The following is an 18,049-nucleotide window of genomic DNA, read 5'->3' as shown; positions in this document are numbered from 1 at the left end:
ATGATGATTCATCTTCATCATATTTTTCTCTTAACTCTATAAGTTAAATCCTACACTACTTAAATCAATTCATACCCACTTTTGTTTAATGCATCACCAACTTTGGAACCATGACAATGCCATAACTCATTCTTGCATTTACACGTCCAACTTGCTTTTTACACCACCAGCATAATAACCATGACAAAGCAAGCCTATTTCTCCTAGCATTCCACCTCCTGCTGGCCTTGTGTTGGACGTGTCACTTGTTTCTTGCATGTGATAAATGGTTTTGCTTCCAAGCCTACACATCATGCTAATTGCATGCAACACACGTCCACACGTCCTCTTATTACTCGGTTGCTTCGCCTATAAACATTAGAAATGTGCCTATATATATGTTGCAGCAAGACAAGGTTTGGAAGGGCATCCTACATAGAAGCACATACATGAGATGATATAAATATACAATTATTTTGCATCATTAGTTTTGGTGAAAATTCTTGAGTGGTCTTGAGTGTGAGGAGATTCTTGTGTTTTGGAGCGGAAGCTAGGATCTTGAAGCTTAGCATTTTTAAAAAAAGAGCGATTAATTTTCTAAGGATACGAAGTATGATAATGCGTTCGTGTCGGAGCTAAAGAATGGAAGGAAAGCTAGCCGGTACGAGAGCGATGACGTGATTGGATCGAAGTCGCAACTTAGGAAAGAAAATGGCTAAGGTAAGGGTAACTCAGTATAGAAGTGTCATTGAGTTTTGCCTGCTTTAATTTCACTGCATGCGTTTGAGATGAAGGTGTTTAATTTGATTGGCAATTAATTGAAATATTGGTATGCTTGCTATGTTGTATACTTGCTTATTTGGAATGCTTTCTGAGACTTGTGCCAAATATTTTCTGAGGCTAAGACCGTTGTTAAACAATAGAGGCATGCGTCTCCGTTTTCTGGGGCTTCAGCCATTGATTATTGTTGAAATTATGAATAACATGTGGTTATTCTGAGTTGATTATTGGTTTGGAAATTGTCGTTGACTGACTTGGCATATTGGGAAAGTGGCAATGAGGTGGGTGTGGTCCCACGTGATTGTCCCGTCTTTCGAGGCGTTATAAAGTGGCAATGAGGTGGATGTGGTCCCACGGGATTGTCCTATCTTTCGAGATGTTCTAAAGTGGCGATGAGGTGGGTGTTGTAACGCCCCGATTTTCAGGGGTCACGGTAACAACTTGATAAAATAAATATGCAATGTTTTCCAAACTGATACATAAACACGAGTATATTTTTTTTTCTTTTTCAAATGTACTTCCAAAAGATGTCATGCATACTCCCAACTACAAAGGGATTTACATCAAGCCTTAAACAAGGCGAGTTTCCGAAACCCCAAATATAAATTTCTAAAATCATTATGCAAGCTTAAACCAATAATGGTTAGCTCTCTAACCCAAGGCTCTAACCCTACACCCGACTCTATTCTTCAAGTCTTCCACAGTTCTTCAAGTTCTCCTCTCCGACTCGTACGAAGGTCAAGCTCCAGCGAAGATTTTCCATCGCCTAATAGCGTTAAGCGCCCAAATAACAAGTAGCAAATAGAAAGGGCTAACTCCATACAACTACCACATATAAAAGAGAAAATCATGCTATTCAAATTTGATTACTTAACATCGTAAATAAACTAGCAATTTAACTCAAATTAGATGACAACTCATCCTATCGAATCATGAAATCAAATCATATATTTAACAGAATTAAACGATATGTTTTAAAACAGATATTAACAAAACTTAACAACCTATATATTAACTCAGATATCAACAACTTAACAAGGTAACATTTATTCAGACATCAACTTAACAGCATATAACAACTCAGATATCCACAACTTAACAATGTAACTTTTATTCAGACATCAACTTAACAGCATATAACAGCTCAGATATCCACAACCTCCACAGTATAGAATCAAATCATATGACAATAATCTCAACAATATAACATCAAATCAAATAACAACAACTTCAATCTATATCATCTAATCAGATGTCAACAACCCCAACAATATCACACCAAACCATATATCAACGACCTCAACAATATAACATCAAATCAGATATCGACAATCCTCAACAATATCAATCAAACAATAACGTCTCGCAAGACGGGACAGTCCTGTGAAAATATCCACTCCACTGTCACTAAGTAACGCCTCGAAGGACGGGATAGTCAGGTGAAAATATCCACTCCACTACCACTTGATAACGCCTCGAAGGACGGGATAGTTATGTGAAAATATCCACTCCACTACCACTTGATAACGCCTCGAAGGACAAGATAGTCATGTGAAAATATTCACTCCATTACCACTTGATAACGTCTCGCAAGACGAGACAGTCCTGTGAAAATACCCACTCCACTGTCACTAAGTAACGCCTCGAAGGACGGGATAGTCATGTGAAAATATTCACTCCACTACCACTTGATAACGCCCCGAAAGACGGGACAGTCATGTGAAAATATCCACTCCACTGCCACTTCAAGCAAATCAAAACATCTCATCCAACTCAGTAGTCGCTCAAACAACAATCTCAAATTCAATAATCAAAACAGGATAACCACATGTTATTCATATTATCAACCAACATAAATCAATTCAATTACATACCAACTCAGTTCAATGACAGAAACCAGTAAACGGCCGAAGCCTCTCAGAAAACGGAGACACACGTCTCAATAAGTTCACTCGGTCGAAGCCTCTAGAAAACATTTTCCCAGTTCAGTACAATAATCATAATCCAATGTCAATCAATATAAACATCTTCATCTCAAACGCATACAGTGCGATAAAAACATGCAAGACGCGCTAAAACCGAGTTACCCTTACCTTAGCCAATTTCATGCTTAAACTGCAACTCCAATCCAATCACACCCTTGCTTTCCCGTGTCGGCTCGCTTCCTTTTTTGTCCTTTGGCTTCGTCGTCAAGCGCTTCCGTTAATCGTGCCCTTCATAAGTACACATAACGTAATTACTAATTGAGCTACCGACTTCCCGAGACTAGAGCTACGACCTCAAGCAATTGACTCGAAGAAAACACAAGTTAAACTTAATCTCCGTAATGATTATAAACCATTAGGATCATACTAGGAAGTCAAGACAAGTTGTCATAATGACAACAAACAATAACACAATTTACGATGCTTCAAAAGCTTTTGACTTAGAAAATCAACTTAAGGAGATAATAACAAAACTCTTATTCCCTAACATCCCAAAAACTTGTTCGACTTTCAAAACCTTTCGCATTCGGTTTTTAACGAATACCCGTGTGTAAAACTCAAATGTTCTCTATTTTCATAAACGAATAAACAACGTACGTAAGTAAAGTCCAAAAGAGATTTTTCCTACTCCACAACATTGTAATATCATTTTAAAATAAAAGGTTTTCTCATCATGTTGGTGATGATGGTGCTCGCGGGACTGAAGGAGGTGGCGACGTCACCGTGGCTGCTGGCTAGCTTGGGTGATGCCATGGTGGTTTGCACATGGAAGGAGAAGAAGAGAAAGATCAGGACAGGAACGGTGGTGATGGTGGCGTGACCGGTGGCGGTTCGCGTGAGCAGAGGGAGTGAGAAGGATGTGGTGGTGGTGGCTGGCCATGAGAAGGAACCGTGGTGATGATGGGGTTGGGTTGCTGTGGAATAAGAAGTTAATGGAGAAGAAGAAGAAGAAAGAAAGAAAACGAGCGTGAGAGGGAGAGAGTGTACGCGTAAGGGAGAAAGAAAAGAGAGTGAGAGAAAAGTTAATTCTGATTGGGTGGGGTGGGACTCACGCAAGAGAGAGAAAGTGATAGGAAAAATTGAATGTGTGGTGAGGATGAGAGGAAGTGATGTGGAATTTGAATTTGAATGAGTGGTTGAGGGGAAAAAGGAATAAAAGATATTATTTTGTGATACGCTATCACAAGTAAATAAGAAATGTGACATGTTAGCGCAGGTCATCTCTTTATAAAGGAAAAAGCTAATTTGAGAATATAATTACCTAAATTTAAAATAGAATAATACACACAAAATATTAATACGTCGAAAATAAATCAATAATCTAATTATTTATTTTAGGGTCTTACAGGTGTGGTCCCACGCGATTGTCCCGTCCATAGTGACGCTAAGTGGCAATGAGGTGGGTGTGGTCCCGTGTGATTGTCCCGTTCGATGATATTCATGTTTGGTTTTGATGTTATGTTGTTCAATGAATTGTCATTTAACTTAACATAAGTCGTTAATTTAATTATCATGTTATGTAATTAAACTTGAATAACATGTTTTTCTCTTTTATACGTGGTAATTGCATGGAGTTAACCCTTTCTGTTTGCTACTTGTTGTTTGGGCGCTTAACGCTATTAGGCGGTGAAGAGTCCTCCGGCGATACTTAGCCGTATACGAGATGGAGGGGAGATAGTAAGCGGCGGAGTACAGATGAAAGAAGTTGTTTAGTTTTCTCTTAGTAGGTTATGCTTTGAGTCTTCTTCATCTTCTGAAACTCTATTACTAAAACCATGTTTTCGCCACTGGTTGAGTGTGCGTACTTATTTTGGAACCATGCTTATATTATTGTAAGTCACTATTATTATATATTGGGAAAGGGATGTTTAATTAAGGTTATGTTATGTTTTCAAACCTATGGTTGAAGTGTTTTATCAAACAAGTGGCAGGTGTATTCGCTTTAGCGACAATGTGTTTAGTCCTTCGAAAAAAAAAATTACTCTTGTATTTTAGGATTGCAAATTAGTCCTTAAACTTTAATAGGTTTTCAATGTGATTCCTCAGTTGAGAAATTGGGGCATTACAGTTGCAGTATGTTTGATAATCATAAATGAAAGTTCATGTTTTGGTGCTCACAACTCCATAAGAAGTTGTTCTACAGATAAGCGTTGCATATTTTGAAGTTTCACCAACTTTTTGTGATCTTTTGTTCCCATTCACCCCTTTAATAATTAGATTGATATATTTGCAGCAAGTAAATAAACGAAGGGGAAGAAAATGAATTAGGATAGGAATGAATGGACACAATATAGATTAGTTATGTTGTCCGTGGAGAGCATGTATCATTTTCTTTCCTATTGGTGATTTGTTAGGTTTTTGCTTTGATGGACATGTTATGGTCTTTGCCCTGTAGAACTTATTTACTAGATCTCTTTACAATGATGGTGACAAAAATTCATTTGGTGCCAGCCATGGCATAATTTCACATGTATTATACTAGAAATATAAAGTTCAGGAAGTGAAATATAATATGAAGTAACCTAGACAAGCATACAAGGTCCCAAATAGAAAGTGTTTGTTTAGTTGAGAATTTGTGCTAATTAATTTTGATGTATCCCTGTAAGCATTCGTGGACATTTTGTTTGCTGCACATTTTTGGGTGCTGTGTATATGAGGTATATGCAATATATATCAATTTGTTTCGTTTGTGTCTAGCAATGTGTTTGATTAAAGGCTTAATCCTCAAATTAGTCAATGTCTTTATCTCGCTGTCTGAATCAGGTCCCTCCTCGAAAAAAATTGTGGAATAAGTCCCTATTTTCGAAAAACGTATGGAGCTAGTCCTCTTCGGAGCTCGGAGCTCTGGCGAGTGATGAAATGACATAGTTGTGGATTTGAGCAAAGGACAAGACCCCAAAGTCAAGGGCGATGGGGCATACCCAAAGATAATTATAGTCAATCAAAGCAACTGCCATAGGGTGAACACTAGTATGTAAGGGAACTGGGACGCGAGCAACGAGGCTCAATTAGCCCAAATAGGTTTAAGAATTAGAGTTTCATGTATCTACCCTGTAAATTGGAATTCTTGTACCATGTAAAGAGACTTTTTGACATTTATCCAATGTTTGCAAAAACGGACCGGACCGGCCAGTCGGACCGGTTCGATCGGGAACCGGTGATGAGGGCGGTTCGATTTGCCCAGAAACCCGTAGTATAAGCAAACCGATGGAATCGGTAAACCCAAAGAAAACCGATGATGAACCGGTTTAGGGCGGTTCAATTAAAATAACGTCGTTTTGTCTTTTTAAGCCGTTGTTGGACTTTGATTCAATGTGGTGAGGGCATAGGGCTATGACACACCCAATGAAACACCGGTTAATAAATGTCAAGGATTCAATCTAGTGTTGTGTGGCGTAGAAAGGAGAAGGAGATGGAAAGTTTTTTGTTTTTTTATATGCTAGCAATGACTACAAACTAGTAAGAAAAACATATCAATCAAATACAAAAAACCACCATCTGCACAATTAGCGAGCAACTAAATACCATCCATGAGCAATCCCCACCCATTCATATCAATGACAAGCCCCTGGTATATTACTGCAACATATAAGAAGGAGATGGAAAGTGGAAGAGGATCCAGAAGAAAATGCAATTTGTATACTTTCTCATTATCTCAGGTAGTGTGGCTGCTAAGATGGAAAAGATGTGAACATGAAAGTTAAGTAAATATTAGGGTTTAAATCTATTGTGGGCTGGGCCATATCACTCATCAGATTTTATTGGGCTGTCAAATTGAGATTGCAATCTTTCTAGAAGCACAAAATTGAATAAGAGGATATGTGTATTAAATGCCTATATAATACTTTTCAAAAAAAATTACATGGACCCTTTTCACGTTAACTAATAATATTACTTCAAAAACTAGTATTAATTCAAAAACAAAACAAAATATAATATTACAGTGGTTGAAAAGAGTATTTACTTTCATATGTTGTATAATATTTATTTAAAAACTATTATTTAACCATCACCGGTTCGACCCCGGTTTAACCTCGGTCCGACCTTTAAACCTAAAACTGGTACCCTCACCGGTTCAATGACCAGTCCGATTCTACGAACATTGCATTTATCTATAAATGGCTAGGTTATTGCCCCACCTGTGTAACACCCCATTTTTCTGTTATTAGGTTATTTACTATTTTATTTTAATTATTATTATGTTATATTGTAATTTGATGAATTATGTGATTTTATTAGATAATTAAGTGATTATGTGATGATATATGGAGTGAGTAATTATTTAATTTGTATATGAGTGACACTATAACATAAGATTAAAATTAAATAAGACTTTTGGGTTTAGTGTGAGTAGTTGGGAGTGGAGCCCACTAGTACTACTAGTTTAGGGTTAGGAGTGAAATAAATAGAATAAAGGAAGAAAATAAAGATTAGCAGAGGAGCAGCCAGAAGAACACGTGAAACATAGAAGGATAGGAGAAAAGTTGAGAAAACCTAGAGTTGATCTACAAGAGGTAAGAGTTTGAATTCATGTTTTCTAGATTTGTATGATAGCCTAGAGGGCAGGCTTTATTGGATGTTATCAATCTGGAGTGTACGTGGTGATACCGCTAATGATAACGCTTTGGTATCAAAGGCATTTGCACAGGGTCTCACTTGAGTCATATTTGTTATTGTAAAATTGTTATGTTAGGCCTTAGAGAGCTGTTGATGCTAATTAATGATAAATGTGATATTTTTGTAGCGATTTGATGTTGTGGTAATTGGAGACAGTTATATTTGTTTTACTTGAGCTGTTAATTATGAAGTATTGTCATATCTGTGAAGTAGATTGATTATATTAAATTACATAATTTAATAATTGTTAGTAAGGTGTGAAGCAGTTGTGGAACATATATAAGCTTTTACATTACTTATTATTATGCTTATCCATATGATATGAGTTTTCACCCTTATTTTGGAATGATGTTCTATGCAACATCACTCAGGTACCAAGGATAGTGGAGCTTCTCGCAAGGGTTAGTCAGACTTGTCTTTTATTTATATTTTAATTATGGGAGTCATGTTGTATTATGTAACACGATGAAACATTTAGTATTGTACCTGGATGTTAAGAGATATTTTGTGTACTCTCTTTATTTATTTTTGGATTATGTTAATTTTGGAGTTGAAATAAGTCCGATGTGCTATGCATATGATGTTGAGACATCAAACTTGAAAATTTATATCTAAATTATGAGCATAACAGGTGTTTTGATTTATGTTTCTGGAGAATAAATGTGATATCCTCTGTGTTATGCATTTTGCTCTGTTTTATGCTATAATATTTACGCGGGGTTTAGAGGGTGTTATAACCTGCTTCTGCTTGGGTTTGGGGCCTATACCCGTTCTGAGTGTTCATTCCGGAACAGTATGCATAAACAAAACTCAAGCACGTTACTAGATTTTAAAGCTCAATAAAGTTATTAGGGACTACATATTTTATGAATCGAGAAAATATTCAAAGTGCATTTTAGTAACTTAAGTTTTTGGAGTATCTTTTTTCAATAGCATTACCGAAAATAAGAAGTTTGAAATGTATCAGGTTTCAAATCCCAGTAAGTGAAAATTGTAAATAGTTTTTAGATTTTTAGGGGTCCCCTACAGTACACAAGAAAAAGCTTGTGTAAATGTGCATAACCCCCCTTTTCACCTCCTAGTGAAGGTTTCCCGGTTTTTTATTTTTTTATTGGGCTTAAATACTCTGGAGGTTCCTGAAATTGTATGACGTATGAAAATAATTCTCTGAAAAATATTTTTCCGATTTGGGATCTTTGAATTTTTTTTTTAATCTAAATAAGTCCTACCCATATTATGTGCTTATGTGGCTCGAATTTTGCATAATCATCAATTCCACATTGATTTTATTATTTATTTTTAATTCTGTAAGACCCTGAATTAAACAATTAGCTTATTTAATTAATTTCAATATGTTGATTTTATAGAGTTTATTTAAATACAAGAATGAAATTATAATTATTTTTATTTATATTATTATATTTTAATTTTAGGAATTCCTACTATTTAATTATCTCTTTCTTTTATGGAGATGACGTGCTCTAACAGGTCAACTTTTTATAATTACCTATGTTAGCCTATCACTAAAGAATATTCTTTATTCTTTTCCCTCAACCACTTATTCTTTCATTCTTATCTTCATATCACTTCCTCTCATCCTCCCCACACATTCAAATTTTCTGATCATTTTCTCTCTCCACGTGGGCCCCACACCCAATCACATTTTATTTTCTTTTCCTCACTCTCTCTCACGTGCACTCCCCTATCTCCCTCACTCTCGACACTCTCTCCCTCACGCTTATTTTCTTCTCACTTTCTTCTTATGTTTCCATCCTCTTCTGCAAGTGCCACACCACCAGCACCTTCTTCTTCTTCTTCTTCCAGAGCAAACCGCCACCACCACACTCTCCTTCTGTTTCCCTCTGGCCAACCGCGAGCACCACCGCCTCTTCATCACCATCACTGCGTCTTCTTCTTCTTCTCCCCATGAGACCCACCGCCAGCCACGCCACCACCGTAGCCTCTGCTTCGTCGACCAGAGCCGCGAGCAGCCACCACCATTGTGAGCTTGTTTCCGGCGAGAAAAAGAAGTGTAAGGCAGAAAGATGGAGCCACCATGAAACCCGAGCCGCCACCTTCAAAGCCCGATCTCCGGCGAACCGCTCATCTACTGGAGAAACTAACACCACCGTTGGACTCCTCTCATCGTCCGCAACAAAACCCCCCAATCAATTTGACCATCGGCCACCGTCACTCCGGCGACCGCCGCCACCGGCGTTTCTCCGGCGAGCTTGGTTCTGAAAATCAAGGGCAATTTATCGAAGCTCTCGACCTCCTCATCTTATACCGAAGGCCAAATCATTACTAAGAGGTGATTTTCCTTGTCAATTTTGAATCCCCCTTTCAAAACCCTAACTTTTGTCTAGTACATATCCTAAATTCCAAGCCCTTAGTTGTGTATTCTTGCTGTTCAGCTTGGTTGATCAAGAGTAGAGAGGGTTGCCACGGCCAGAAAAGAGGAAGAAGCAAAGTTCAGAGACTTGAGGTAGAAGGGGGAATACATACGTGTCATGTGCTTAAATTGATCCTGGCTTTGCCTTGGATAGTTTTGGGGATAGCCCTAGGAAAATATATATATGCTTTCATGTACCAAGTTGTATTTATATCATTTCAAAACTTATGCTACTGCTGTACTTGTTAGGTTTTGCGAGCTTAGTGATTTGAGTGGATAAAAAAAAGTGTTAAAGTTTTTAGAATGAAACAAACTTGGCAGGATTTCGAACTCTTGAACTCGTTCTTAAGCTATGTTAACAAGCGAATTTAAAGAAGTTGTCTTCATAAGAATTGTAGATATTTTCGTTAGAAAACGTTTGCCACTGGTTTCATGTCATTCCGATGTCTGTAGCTCGAATTATACGCTTTTTAGTGAGCATGAGTTAAGCTGTCCCGTTTCTCACGAACTGCTGTTAGTATTCGATTTTTCCTGAATTTTTTACTTTGAATTTCGACTTGAAAATTTACACGGATTTAGAAAACATGTTAAAGAACCTATGATAAAATTATTAGATTTTTTGAAGTGCATTTGACGTATTTAAAAATTAGCCAAAGTCGCTGTACAGTTTATAATCGTTTGACAAAATTAGTTATTTCAAGTGCTAAGAATTGCTTTGAAAAATAGATGAGAAAACCTTTTATTTTAAAATGATATATTACAATGCTTTGGAGTAGGAAAACCTCTTTTGGACTTTACTTACGTACGTTGTTTATTCGTTTATGAAAATAGAGAACATTTGAGTTTTACGCACGAGTATTCGTTAAAAAACCGAATGCGAAAGGTTTTGAAAGTCGAACAAGTTTTTGGAGTGTTAGGGAATAAAAGTTTATTATTATCTCCTTAAGTTGATTTACTAAGTCCAATGTTTGAGGTCGTAGTTCTAGACTTGGGAAGTAGGTAGCTCAATTAGTAATTACGTTATGTGTACTTATGAACGGTACGAATAACAGAAGCACTTGGCGATGAAGTCAAAGAATAAAAGGAAGTGAGCCGACACGGGAAAGCAAAGATGTGATTGGATTGGGGTTGCAGTTTAGGAAGGAAATTGGCTAAGGTAAGGGTAACTCAGTTTTAGCGCGTCTTCGAGTCTTGCATGCTTTTATTGCACTGCATGCGTTTGAGATGAAGGTGTTTAAATTGATTGGCATTTGATTATGACTGTTGTGTTGAACTGGGAAAATGTTTTCTGGAGGTTTCGGCCGAGTGAACTTATTGAGACGTGTGTCTCCATTTTCTGAGAGGTTTCGGCTGTTTACTGGTTTCTGTCATTACTGTTTTCTAGTTGATATGACAGGGTTATGTTTTCCAGCACTGAATTATTGATTCATCGCTCAATAGAGCTTGATGTGTTTGTGCGGATATGGAACTGAATTGACGAATGCTTGTTGATATTAAGAGTAACATAGGGTTACTCTGTCTTGATTATTGGATTTGAAATTGTTGATATTTGTGCATATGCGTTGTTGGATTGTACTGTGTGGCCTTCGTGGCGTTATTAAGTGGCAGATCAATGGTTTTCGTTCCAGGTGACTGTCCCGTCTTGCGAGACGTTTTTTTATTTGACTTGTCTTGGCAGTAGCACATAGTTGTACTACAGAGCACTTATATATTGGGTTATCTGATTTGATGTTATATTGTTGATGATTGTTGATATCTGATTTGATGTATATTGTTGAAGTTGTTGATATCTTATCTGATGTTATATTGTTGAAGTTGTTGATATCTGATTTGATGTTATATTTTTAAGGTTGTTGATATTTGATTTGAGGTTATTGTCATATGATTTGATTTTATATTGTTGAGGTTGTGGATATTTGGTTTGATTTTATGTTGTTGATTTTGCTGATATCTGATTTAAATCTATATTATTGATATCTGAATTAAATTTAGGTTATTGGATATATGTCGTTATCTATCTTGAATCAAGTTGCTAGCTTATGTGCCATGTTACGCACTTAAACTTTGATAGCATGCTTTTCTCTTTTATACGTGGTAATTGCATGGAGTTAACCCTTTCTGTTTGTTATTTATTGTTTGGGCGCTTAACGCTATTAGGCGATGGATAATCTTCGATGGAGCTTGACCTTCGTACGAGTCGGAGATGAGAACTTGGAGAACTGTGGAAGACTTGAAGAATAGAGTCGGGTGTAGAGTTAGAGCCTTGAGTTAGAGAGCTAACCATTATTGGTTTAAGCTTGCATAACGATTTTAGAAATTTATATTTGGGGTTTCGGGTACTCGCCTTGTTCAAGGCTTGATGTAAATCCCTTTGTAGTTGGGAGTATGCATGACATGTTTTGAAAATATTTCGAAAAGAAAAAATAATACTTGTAACACCCCTTTTTTCCCATTGTTTTATTTAAAAACGTTTATCAGAGTTTAAAAACATATCAAGGGAGTATTACACTTCTTCACGAAAACTCATTAAAATTAACACTGATTGTGTTTGAAAGTTTGTAAGTTCATATGGTTTTCAAAGAATAAATTATTCCTGCCAATAAAATTTCTAAACCAGCCAGATAATTCTATGATGAATAAAATCACTTATTTAAATAGGTTTATCTTCAGTGATATTCCAATAAAAATTCATCATACTCAGAACAGAATTTCATAAGCACTTCGGTCATCAACAGTACGACATCGCCATAATTTAGAAAATTATTCAACAACTTCCATAAGGAGAGGTTTTAAAATCCTCTCAACAAAAGTGTAAAAGTAACGTAAAATATCTACCCAGTGTTACATTACAGAGCAAGACACTTATTTTATAATAATAATAATAATAATAATAATAATAATAATAAATAATAATAACATAAGCTAAGACTCTCCGAAGCTACTCCTCATGAGCCACATCTCTACCTCCAGTACCTGAGCGATGTTGCATAGAACATCATTACAACAGAAGGGTAAGAACTTACATTGTATAAAATATAGCATAACAAAGAGCAAGTAAACAATTCAGATTCTACTCTATAAACTCTTTACCTTTTCTTTAAAATCTGAGTGATTATAATATTTTCTCTCAAGACAGTTTCACAATTCTTATTAATGTTTCGGAAAATTATAAGCTTTAAGAAGAATAATAATTCGACTTTACCACAACAACAAAACAATTCACCAACAATTCACCAAACACATAAAACCACTGAAAACGTGAAACTTAGTGTGTGAGACTCTAATGTATGCATGTGGTACCAATTGTTAACCTCAGCGGTATCACCGCGTCCACTCCAGACAGTTAACCACCAATGAAGTCCACTCCAGACTTCCAGAACCACGCCAGTTCTGGGACAAACCTCAGTTTTCCGATGAAAACCGACACGTTGCCTCTTGACTAAATGAAGTGTATTTCGTGCAAAAACTCATAAATTAAAACATGCAATTTGAGACCACTCCAGCCCCAAATATATAACATATTTTCTCACCAAATTCCATAACGGAAATCACACCAAAATTGCACAAAATAACACTTCAATACAATTATCAAATCATTCACTATTCCACTGACAAAATAGCAACACAAAATCATCAAATGTCTCATATCAATTACTAGAATCAGTTTCAGAATCAATCCCAGAAATAAGCAGAAACATAGCAAACTTGCATATAATCCTGGTACTAAATGAACAGTCCAAAAATTATGAAAATTTTACCAAACATAGCCTTATACGTTAGCTTTCATATAAAATTGGTTTCACCCAATTTGGAATTCTGTAGAGAGAGTTATGCTCTCTACAGCATATGCTGTTAGGGTGTCTGCGAGCAGAAATAGAGTTAACTTGCAGATAATTCTGGTATTGAACCAGCAATCCAAAAATTATGAAAATATTACCCAATATAAACCTATGAGTTAGCTTTCATACAAAATTAGTTTCACTCAATTCGGAATTCTTTAGAGAGAGTTATGCTCTCTACAACACAGGCTGCTAGGGTGTCTGCGGGCAGAAATAGATTGAACTTGCAAATGATTCTGGTATTGAACCAGCAATCGAAAAAATTATGAAAATATTACCCAACATAGCCCTATGAGTTAGCTTTCATACAAAATTGGTTTCACTCAATTTGGAATTTTGTAGAGAGAGCTATGCTCTCTACAACACAGACTGTTAGGGTATTGCGGGCAAAACAGAATAGAACCCAATTTTCCCCGGAACCTCAATTTCGCTCAAAATCAATTTTGCTCACCACATGTTAACACTCAACACAGTCTCTCAGTTCTGAATTTTCAAAGAAGATGGGGTTCCTTCATGTTAAACTCAATCTCTATTATTCTACAATTATACAAGGTAAATTCAAACCTTTACCTTCTATGACACCGGGTACAAAGCCTCCTAGACCCTTTTCTTCTTGAAGATCAAATTCTAGGTTTTCTTCTCTTTTCTCCTCTCCTTGCTTTTCACGTGTTCTCTGTTATCTTCTCCAATTCTCTAATTCTGATTTCTCTCTTTCTAATTCACTCCTAACCCTTAAATAATCTTACAATGGGCCCCACTCCCAACTACTCACTTAAAACCTAAAACCCTTATTTCTCTATATCACATAATAACTTAATTATCTAATAAAATCACTTGATGACCTTATCATCTAATTAAATCACATAATCATCTAATTAAATCGCATAAATTATCAAAATACCATATAGCATAATAATAATTAAGATAAAATAATAAATAACCTAATAACGAAAAGTGGGGTGTTACAATACTCGTGTTTATGAATCATTTTGGAAAAATATTGCATATTTACCTTATCAGATTGTTACCGTAACCCTTGAAATTTGGGGCGTTACAAATTCTTAGGTGAAACTTTTAATGCTTATGTGTCTCTTTCTTATTCAATTTAATGATAATTAAAATAAAATAAAAAATAGAATACAAAATAAATAAAAAATTATGTAATAACCAAAAATCACGTTTGGGCGACTTCTTGGGCGAATTCATCCATTAACAACCTAAAATCAGGTGGCTTCTACCGTAAAGCACTATGCAAGTGATGTATTGGTACAACACACAAAATGACATATTATTACAGGTAAGTAACCGGTTAATATAAGAAGTTGTAATTTATGAATTTAATCATAAAGTTAAAAAAAACTATAAAGAATGACCTAGAGTTTTTATCTTTTTGCATATTATGATTTTAATTAATACTGCACTGTTGCTCTAACCTAATTTTGTTCTCCCAAAATTACAATCGTTGTTCTTGGGGGATCTCAAAGAGGAGCTTGACGACGAAGTGGGTTGCGTTTTTCTCTCTTTCTCAAGGACCTGCGTTTTTTTTACTTTTTCTCGATCTTGTTCCTCTATCATTCCACCTGTTGGCTATTGGAGATTCATAACTCAGTCAGTATTGAGGCCTGTGGTGGCGCGCTGGGTCTGCCTCATAAAGTAAGCAATCGAGGTGGTTGATTGGTGGGGTTGTATAGATAGAGCTGTGATTGGCTCTGTTTTCCTGTTTTCTGGTTCTGGGTCTTCTTTCTTACTTCTTTCTATTTGTAATCTCCCTGCTTTGTGGGCATGGGCTAGCTTTTTTCTTTTTCCCCTTTTATGTTTTCCCTTTGTACTTTTTCTGGTTTTTAGCACACCTAGTGCTAATTCTTTTATTCAATGCAATTTGGCTGTTCAACCCACATAACCTGGAATCTATAAGAGGCATAGCAACACGAGCACAAGCGTGAATCCATTTCATAGCTCGAGTGTAACACCCCTTTTTTCCCATTGTTTTATTTAAAAACGTTTATCAGAGTTTATAAACATATCAAGGGAGTATTACACTTCTTCACGAAAACTCATTAAAATTAACACTGATTGTGTTTGAAAATTTATAAGTTCATATGCTTTTCAAAGAAAGAATTATTTATGCCAATAAAATTTCTAAACCAGCCAGATAATCTCAAGATGCTTAAGATCACTTATTTAAATAGGTTTATCTTTCATGATATACCAATAAAATTCATCATACTCAGAACTGAAATTCATAAGCACTTCGGCCATCAACAGTACGACATCGCCATAATTTAGAAAATCATTCAAAAACTTCCATAAGGAGAGGTTATAAAATCCTTTCAACAAAAATGTAAAATTAACGTAAAATATATACCCAGTGTTACATTACAGAGCAAGACATTTATTTTATTATAATAATAATAATAAGACTCTCCGAAGCTACTTCTCATGAGCCACATCTCTATCTCCAGTACCTGAGCGATGTCGCATAGAACATCATTCCAACAGAAGGGTAAGAACTTACATTGTATAAAATATAGCATAACAAAGAGCAAGTAAACAATTCAGATTCTACTCTATAAACTCTTTACCTTTTCTTTAAAATCTGAGTGATTATAATATTTTCTCTCAAGACAGTTTCACAATTCTTATTAATGTTTCGGAAAATTATAAGCTTTAAGAAGAATAATAATTCGACTTTACCACAACAGCAAAACAATTCACCAACAATTCACCAAACACATAAAACCACTGAAAACGTGAAACTTAGTGTGTGAGACTCTAATGTATGCATGTGGTACCAATTGTTAACCTTAGCGGTATCACCACGTCCACTCCAGACAGTTAACCACCAATGAAGTCCACTCCAGACTTCCAGAACCACGCCAGTTCTGGGACAAACCTCAGTTTTCCGATGAAAACCGACACGTTGCCTCTTGACTAAATGAAGTGTATTTCGTGCAAAAACTCATAAATTAAAACATGCAATTTGAGACCACTCCAGCCCCAAATATATAACATATTTTCTCACCAAATTCCATAACGGAAATCACACCAAAATTGCACAAAATAACACTTCAATACAATTATCAAATCATTCACTATTCCACTGACAAAATAGCAACACAAAATCATCAAATGTCTCATATCAATTACTAGAATCAGTTTCAGAATCAATCCCAGAAATAAGCAGAAACATAGCAAACTTGCATATAATCCTGGTACTAAATGAACAGTCCAAAAATTATGAAAATTTTACCAAACATAGCCTTATACGTTAGCTTTCATATAAAATTGGTTTCACCCAATTTGGAATTCTGTAGAGAGAGTTATGCTCTCTACAGCACATGCTGTTAGGGTGTCTGCGAGCAGAAATAGAGTTAACTTGCAGATAATTCTGGTATTGAACCAGTAATCCAAAAATTACGAAAATATTACCCAATATAACCCTATGAGTTAGCTTTCATAAAAAATTTGTTTCACTCAATTCGGAATTCTTGAGAGAGAGTTATGCTCTCTACAACACAGGCTGCTGCTAGGGTGTCTGCGGCCAGAAACAGAGTGAACCTGCAGATAATTCTGGTACTGAACCAGCTATCCAAAAATTATGAAAATATTACCCAACATAACCCTATGAGTTAGCTTTCATACAAAATTAGTTTCACTCAATTCGGAATTCTTTAGAGAGAGTTATGCTCTCTACAACACAGGCTGCTAGGGTGTTTGCGGGCAGAAACAGAATGAACTTGCAAATGATTCTGGTATTGAACCAGCAATCGAAAAATTATGAAAATATTACCCAACATAGCCCTATGAGTTAGCTTTCATATAAAATTGGTTTCACTCAATTTGAAATTCTGTAGAGAGAGTTATGCTCTCTACAATACAGACTGTTAGGGTATCTGCGGGCAGAACAGAACAGAACCCAATTTTCCCCAGAACCTCAATTTTGCTCAAAATCAATTTTGCTCACCACATGTTAACACTCAACACAGTCTCTCAGTTCTGAATTTTCAAAGAAGATGGAGGTTCCTTCATGTTAAACTCAACCTCTGTTATTCTACAATTATACAAGTTAAATTCAAACTCTTACCTTCTATGACACCGGTACAAAGCCTCCTTGACATTTTTCTTCTTGAAGATCAAATTCTAGGTTTTCTCCACCTTTTCTCCTCTCCTTCACCTTTCACGTGTTTCTCTGTTCTGCTGCTTCTCTAATCCTAATTTTTTGATTTCCCTCTTTTTAATTCTCTCATAACCCTTAAATAATCTTACAATGGGCCCCACTCCCAACTACTCACTTAAAACCTAAAACTCTTATTTATCTATATCACATAATAACTTAATTATCTAATAAAATCACTTAATGACCTTATCATCTAATTAAATCACATAATCATCTTATTAAATCGCATAAATTATCAAAATACCATATAGCATAATAATAATTAAGATAAAATAATAAA

General features: G+C 35.8%; 1 long non-coding RNA gene across 2 annotated transcripts; it reads left to right on the top strand.

Moving 5' to 3' along the window:
• The first annotated feature begins 8,808 nt into the window (after positions 1–8,808).
• Positions 8,809–12,186, top strand: LOC130738946 (uncharacterized). 2 transcript variants are annotated; one of them, XR_009020728.1, is made up of 3 exons: positions 9,035–9,672; positions 9,776–10,909; positions 11,911–12,186. It is a non-coding gene; the product is annotated as an uncharacterized LOC130738946 (long non-coding RNA). The 2 variants fall into 2 exon arrangements; XR_009021501.1 differs by lacking the exon at positions 11,911–12,186 and having other exon boundaries at positions 8,809–9,672; positions 9,776–10,085.
• The last annotated feature ends 5,863 nt before the right edge of the window (positions 12,187–18,049 follow it).

Source organism: Lotus japonicus, chromosome 1, assembly GCF_012489685.1.
Source record: "Lotus japonicus ecotype B-129 chromosome 1, LjGifu_v1.2".
NCBI lineage: Eukaryota > Viridiplantae > Streptophyta > Magnoliopsida > Fabales > Fabaceae > Lotus > Lotus japonicus.
The sequence above is the reverse complement of the archived record's forward strand: the minus strand, read 5'-3'. Positions and strand labels throughout refer to the sequence as shown.